This window comes from Heptranchias perlo, chromosome 42 (assembly GCF_035084215.1).
Source record: "Heptranchias perlo isolate sHepPer1 chromosome 42, sHepPer1.hap1, whole genome shotgun sequence".
Classification (NCBI taxonomy): Eukaryota; Metazoa; Chordata; class Chondrichthyes; order Hexanchiformes; family Hexanchidae; genus Heptranchias; species Heptranchias perlo.
The window spans coordinates 8,080,499-8,088,743 of NC_090366.1; the positions used below are offsets into that span (position 1 = coordinate 8,080,499).

The following is an 8,245-nucleotide window of genomic DNA, read 5'->3' on the forward strand; positions in this document are numbered from 1 at the left end:
CTCTCTCTCTCTGTCCTTCTATCTCTCCCTTTGTCTCTCTGTCCCTCTGTCTCTCTCTCTCTCTCTGTCTCTCTCTCTTTCTCTCTCTGACTGTCTGTCTGTCTCTCTCTCTGTCCTTCTATCTCTCCCTTTGTCTCTCTGTCCCTCTGTCTCTCTGTCTCTGTCTCTCTCTGTCTGTCTGTCTCTTTGCGCCTCTCTCTGTCCCTCTGTCTCTTTCTCTCTCTCTCTCTGCCTCCCTCCCCGTCACTGTCTGTCCCTTTGCATCTTCTCCTCTCCCAGTTTGTCTGCCCTCCTCTACTCCCTTGTCAATGGTTATCAGTGCTTGGCTGAGTAACTCTGAGGTGTATAAACGATCGCCAATTAACCGTTTAAATAGCAGTGAAACTTAAAGCCTTTGTCGAATAAAATGGAGGTCAACCCGTCGCCATCCCTGTCGATTATATAAAGACACCCAACACATCGAAAATACATTCAATATTCTACGTTAAATATCTAACCTTTAATAGAAAAAAAAATCTCAAAACAATACAAGATATAAGTGTATAAATATTATAGCATAAGAGAATCATAGAATGATACGGCTCAGAAGGAGGCCATTTGGCCCATCGTGCCTGTGCTGGCTCTTTGAACGAGCTAGCCAATTAGTGCCGTTCCCCCCTGCTCTTTCCCCCGCAGCCCTGCGAATTTCCCCTTATCAAGTATTTATCCAATTCCCTTTTGAAAGTTACTACTGAATCTTTCAGGCAGCGCATTCCAGATCAGAACAACTCGCTGCGTAAAAAAATTCTCCTCATCTCCCCCTCTGGATTTTTTGCCAATTATCTTAAATTTTTCTGCCACTGGAAACACTTTCTCCTTATTTACTCTATCAAAACCCCTCATGATTTTGAACACCTCTATCAAATCTCCCCTTAACCTTCTCTGCTCTAAGGAGAACAATCCCAGCTTCTCCAGTCTCTCCACATAACTGAAGTCCCTCATCCCTGGGACCATTCTGGTAAATCTCCTCTGCACCCTCTCCAAGGCCTTGACATCCTTCCTAAAGTGCGGTGCCCAGAACTGGACACAATATTCCAGCTGGGGCCCAACCAGTGTTTTATAAAGGTTTAACATAACTTCCTTGCTTTTGTACTCTATGCCTCTATTAATAAAGCCAAGGGCCCTGTATTTTTTGTAGCAGCTTTATTAATTATAATATATATCTTTAATTTCGAATATAAAAGGTTCAGGAGTGAGTACATGTTTTCAGGATCTTTTATATAGAAGATTAAGGGGTGATCTAATTGAGGTGTTTAAGATGATTAAAGGATTTGATAGGGTAGATAGAGAGAAACTATTTCCTCTGGTGGGGGGAGTCCAGAACAAGGGGGCAGAACCTTAAAATTAGAGCCAGGCCGTTCAGGGGTGATGTCAGGAAGCACTTCTTCACACAAAGGGGAGTGGGAATCTGGAACTCTCTCCCCCCCAAAAAAGCTGTTGAGGCTGGGGGTCAATTGGAGCTTTCAAAACTGAGATTGATCAATTTTTGTTGGGTGAGGGGATGAAGGGTTACAGAACCAAGGTGGGTAAATGGAGTTAAGATACAGATCAGCCATTGAATGGCGGAAGAGGGGCTGAATGGCCTACTCCTGCTGCTAAGTTGTTATTGGATGTTTTTTTCTCTCCTTTCAAACTTTGCAATGAATCGGCCAGAAGTGACCACCAAAGCTCTCTCTGATCGGGATGAGGCATTCATATGGAAATCCATGTTAGCGTGATAGATGCAGACAGAGTTGGGCTGTCTGGCAGAGTGTTCCTCTAATGAAAGGATTCATTCACATTCCCAGTTCTATTTCGATGTGTTTAGAAATCTCAGTCATCTGCTCAGTGTCCCCCTTTAGACAAGGGAGGGGGAGGGTTGATTGACCACCACGACAACAACTTGCATTTATATAGCGCCTTTAATGTAGTGAAACGTCCCAAGGCGCCTCACGGGAGGGTAATCAGACACCGCACCACCGATGGAGATATTAAGGCAGGTTTAGAGGAGAGTCTTATAGGAGGAGAGAGAGGTGGTGAGGCGGAGAGGTTTAGGGATGGAATTCCAGAGTTTAGGATGTCAACGGCTGAAGGCACGGCCGCCAATGGTGGGGTGGGGGGGCGAAAAGAGCGGGAGATGGACAAGGGCCCAGGGTTGGAGGAACGCAGAGATCTCGGGAGGGTTGTAGGGGCAGGAGGAGGTTATAGAGATAGGGAGGGGGGAGCGCGAGGCCCGTAGAGGGATTTGAGCGGGAGCCAATGTGGGTCAGCGAGCCCAGGGGGTTGATAGGTGAACGGGACTCGGTGCGAGTCAGGATACGAGGGGGCAGCAGAGTTTTGGACGAGCTGGAGTTTACGGAGGGTGGGAGGCCGGCCAGGAGAGCGTTGGAATAGTGGAGTCTGGGAGGTAACAAAAGGGGGCACGGATGAGGGTTTCAGCAGCAGATGAGCCGAGGCAGGGGACGGAGACGGGCGATGTTACGGAGGTGGAAGTGGGCGGTCTCGGTGGAGGAGAGGATGTGGGGTCAGAAGCTCATCTCCGGGTCAAACAGGACGCCAAGGTTGCGAATGATCTGGTTCAGCCTGTGGCAGTGGCCAAGGAGGGACGGAGTTAAACAATTGGGGTTCACACATGTCTTCGAGATGAGACCTTAAACCCGAGGCCCTGTCTGCCCTCTCGGGGTGGGTGTAAAAGATCCCCACGGCCACTATTTCGACGAAGCACAGGGGAGTTTGTCCCGGGGCCAATACTTACCCCCTTAACCAACGCCACCGAAGCAGACAACCTGGTCATTATCACGATGCCGTTTGTGGGATCTTGCTGTGCGCAAATCGGCTGCCGCGTTTCCTACATTACAACAGAGACCACGCTTCAAAGAAAGTACCTCATTGGCCGCGGAGGGCTTTGTGACGTCCTGAGGCCGTCAAAGGGGCCATATAAATGCATGTTCTTTCTGTTTGCCGAACAGACACAGCATGGCTACACTCGAACCTGAAGGCGGCATGGATCTGGGCAGAAAGTCAAGATAATAAAATCACTCTGCTTTTTTTTTTAAGCCACATGTTAAGACTTGATTCTTCTCTCATTGGGTTGAGCACCCCCTGCCCATAACTGCCCGCAAGCTTCACAATACAAACAAAACTGCCTAAGGGTATAATACATGGATGAATCAGGAGGGCCAAGAGCACAATTCAGTTCCTCCAGGCTAAGGCCGAGAATCCCCACCAAGAATCTAAAATATCTTAGGTATTCAATTATACATAAAGCAGCCAATGATTGGGAATCCAATGATTGGCTCTCCAAATAGGGTCATTAACCAGGGAGCTTTGGTTCTCAATGTATCTCGGAGAAGGGGGGCCAGAGGGGAGGTATGGGTGAGGATTGCAAGCAACCTAGATTTTATACTCCTTCTACTTCTTGGAGGTTCTGACTCTGGTTATTGGCCTCTCTCGGGGCATTAAATAAGTTAGAGAGAGAGAGAGAGAGAGCAAGCAAACCGAATGTGGTGCAGGGGGAAGGTAATGGAGGAGGGCAAAGGCATGTTTCTCCTTCTGGGTGTTCTTGCGAGCTATGCAACGAAGAGTCAGTGATGACACATAAGACGATAATGGCACTGAGATTCCTGTCCTCCTGACAATGTGCGAGCCTGAGGCCGTCCAGATGACAGGTTCGAGGACACGGGGCCAGCGTTCAAGAGGACTGGCAACACGACTGGGAGCCATCAAAATTCAGCCGTGACTCGCTGGGCCTCACTCTCGCCTCCGAGGCAGAAGGTCATTGCTTCGAGCCGCAGTCCAGAGACCTGAGCCCCACAATCCAGGCCGACGCTCCCAGCGCCAGTACTGAGGGAGTGCTGCACTGTCGGAGGTGCCGTCTTTCGGATGAGACCTTAAACCGAGGTTCCGTCTGCCCTCTGAGGTGGACGTAAAAGATGCCGCAGCCACTATTTTGTAGAGGAATTCTCCACGGTGACCTGGGCCAATATTTATCCCTCAAGCAACATCATTAAAACAGATGATCTGGTTATTATGCTGTGTGTGGGATCTTGCTGTGCACAAATTGGCTGCCGTGTTTTCTACATTACAACAATGACTACACTTCAAACGTACTAGATTGGCTGTGAAGCATTTTGGGACGTCCTGAGGTCGTGAAAGGTGCTATATAAATGCAAGTCTTTTCTTTCTCTCTCTCCCCTGCGAGGATTGGCTCAAATCCCGAAAGGCCAATGGTCAAACTCTAGGACGTTAGGAGTGAGAAGGGGGAGCTTTATCATCTAAAGGGGATCGACTTGTGGAATAAATTCCCGGGGAAGGAAATTGACACGGACATAGGGTCAAGGGGCAATAAGGTGAGTTTCTGGAGACAGAAGAGGTTGAGGGATATAGTGAGAAGGTGGGTAGGTGGGATTGAGGATATAGTGAGAAGGTGGGTAGGTGGGATTGAGGGATATGGGGAGAAGGTGGGTAGGTGGGATTGAGGGATATGGGGAGAAGGTGGGTAGGTGGGATTGAGGGATATGGGGAGGTGGGTAGGTGGGAGTGAGGGATATGGGGAGAAGGTGGGTAGGTGGGATTGAGGGATATGGGGAGGTGGGTAGGTGGGAGTGAGGGATATGGGGAGAAGGTGGGTAGGTGGGAGTGAGGGATATGGGGAGAAGGTGGGTAGGTGGGAGTGAGGATATGGGGAGAAGGTGGGTAGGTGGGATTGAGGGATATGGGGAGAAGGTGGGTAGGTGGGATTGAGGATATGGGGAGAAGGTGGGTAGGTGGGATTGAGGATATGGGGAGACGGTGGGTAGGTGGGATTGAGGGATATGGGGAGGTGGGTAGGTGGGAGTGAGGGATATGGGGAGAAGGTGGGTAGGTGGGAGTGAGGGATATGGGGAGAAGGTGGGTAGGTGGGAGTGAGGATATGGGGAGAAGGTGGGTAGGTGGGAGTGAGGATATGGGGAGAAGGTGGGTAGGTGGGAGTGAGGGATATGGGGAGAAGGTGGGTAGGTGGGAGTGAGGGATATGGGGAGAAGGTGGGTAGGTGGGAGTGAGGGATATGGGGAGAAGGTGGGTAGGTGGGAGTGAGGGATATGGGGAGAAGGTGGGTAGGTGGGATTGAGGATATGGGGAGACGGTGGGTAGGTGGGATTGAGGATATGGGGAGACGGTGGGTAGGTGGGATTGAGGGATATGGGGAGAAGGTGGGGTTAAGGTCGTGAGCGGTGGGGCCAGCTGCCCGCTGTTTAATTGTGGGATTCGGGGGAGGGGCGCTCCTGCTCATTACAGCTCCACTTTCAGGTAAGAACATGTGACAAACTCACCCGTTTGGTTGCGGCCTGCAGCCGTCCCTTTAAGGCCACCTGTTAGGCCACAAGTAGACCTGATTTTCCTGAGAGCAAAAACGGCTGATTATTGATAAAGAAATATAATATGGAGTTTTATATCCACTCTGCCACTGAACCTTTAATCTCATTGGCTTTAATTTTGCTAACAAGTCTATTATGCGGTACTTTATCAAATGCATTTCGAAAGTCCATATACACAACATCAACCGCACTCACCCTCATCAACCCTCTCCGTTACTTCATCAAAGAACTCAATCAAGTTAGTCAAACACAATTTCCCCTTAACAAATCCGTGCTGACTTTCATTTATTAACCCATGTTTTTCCACATACCAATTAATTTTGTCCTGGATTATTGTCTCTAAAAGTTTCCCCACCACTGACGTTAGACTGACTGGCCTGTAATTGCCGGGTTTATCCCTCTCCCCTTTTTTGAACGGGGGTGTAACATTTGCAATCCTCCAGTCCTCTGGCACCGTCCCCATATCTAAGTAGGATTGGAAGATTGTGGCCAGAGCCTACATATATATATAGATAGAAAAGTACATCTAAACACATACAAACACAGGCAGAAACAGACATATAAACACAGACACAGACACACATATACCAACACACACAGAGACATACACATATACAAACATACACAGATAGACACACACATACCAATATATACACAGACATACACACATACAAACATACACAGATAGACACACACACATACACAGACAAACACAGATACAAACACACAAAGACAAACCCACACACATACAAACACATACAATCACAGACACAGGCGCGCATACAAACGCACACACATACACGCAAATACAAACAAACACACACAGACCAAACACAGACACACGTACTAACACAGACACACAGACACACATAAAGACACAGACATGCATAGATACAGACACACATATACAAACACACACACATACAAACACATACAATCACAGACACAAGCTCACATACAAACATACACACATACAAACACACAAATATGAACACATACACACATACAAATACAGACACACAGACATGGACACACACATACACACACAGATACACACATACAAATACAGACACATACAGACATGGACACACACATAAATACACAGACACACACATACAAACACTGACACAGACAGATAGACACAGACACACATATACCAACACACACAGAGACATACACATATGTAAACATGCATAGATAGACACACACACAAGCAAACACATACACATTCACACACACACATAAAAACACACATAAATACAAACATACACAGATAGACACGCACATACACATACAAACACAGACACAGACAGATAGACACAGACACACATATACCAACACACACAGTGACATACACATATACAAACATACACAGATAGAAACACACATACCAACACATACACAGACATACACATATACAAACACACACAGATAGACACACATACATACACAGACAAACACAGAATCAAACACATAGAAACAAACCCACACACATACAATCACAGACACAGGCGCACATACAAACACACACACATACAACCAACTACAAACACAGACACACATACAAACACAGACACATAGACACACACATACAGACAAACATATACAAACATGCACACATACAAACACACATATATGAACACATACACACCTACAAATACAGACACACACAGACATGGACACACACATACACACACAGATACACACATACAAATACAGACACATACAGACATGAACATACACATAAATACACAGACACACACATACAAACACAGACACAGACAGATAGACACAGACACATATATACCAACACACACAGAGACAGACACATATACAAACATACACAGATAGACACACATACAAGCAAACACATACACAGACACACACACATACAAACACACATAAATACAAACATACACAGATAGACACACACATATACACATACAAACACACACAGAGACAAACACATACAATCACAGACACAGGCACACATACAAACACTTACACATACGCACATATATAAACAGACACACACAGACCAAACACAGACACACATACAGACACAGACACACAGACACACACATAAAGGCACAGACATGTATAGATACAGACACACATACAAACACATACAATCACAGACACAAGCTCACATACAAACACACATATGAACACATTCACACATACAAATGCAGACACTCACAGACATAGATACACACATACATACACAGATACAAATATAGACACAGACATGGACACTCACATAAATACAAAGACACACACATACGAACACACACAGAGACATACACATATACAAACATACACAGATAGACACACACACAAGCACACACATACACAGACACACACACAGACACACACACTCACAGACCAAACACAGAAGTTTATAGATAGAAAACTAGACCCAAACACACACAGATGTTTGAAATAAAATCCATCTAAACATACAGCCAAAAAGTGAGTAGAAACGTACACATTATATATAGATAGAAAAAATTGTACACATGTAGATAGATAGAAAAGCAAATATAAACACCCGAGTGTATATAAGTTGAAGAGTGCGTATACCCCTCTATAGATAGAAAATACCAGGATGGGTTTAAATGTACTTTTCATTCTATATACCGATATATATGTTTAGATATATACATGTTTGTATATGTTTCTATGTACTTTTCGCTCTGTATACGTGTGGCCACTGTTGTAATGTAGGAAAGGGGGCAGACAATTGGCGCACAGCAAGATCCCACAAACAGCAATGTGATAATGACCAGACCATGTGTTTTAGTGGATATAGAAAGATACATATTCCCATTTACTTTAAACGGCCATATAGCCCATGGGCAGCGTGTACC

At 45.9% G+C, this 8,245-nt stretch overlaps 1 pseudogene; it reads right to left on the reverse strand.

Annotated features, from left to right (window-relative positions):
• Positions 1 to 5,289: 5,289 nt before the first annotated feature.
• LOC137306120 (uncharacterized) lies at positions 5,290 to 7,683 on the reverse strand (annotated as a pseudogene).
• Positions 7,684 to 8,245: the final 562 nt, after the last annotated feature.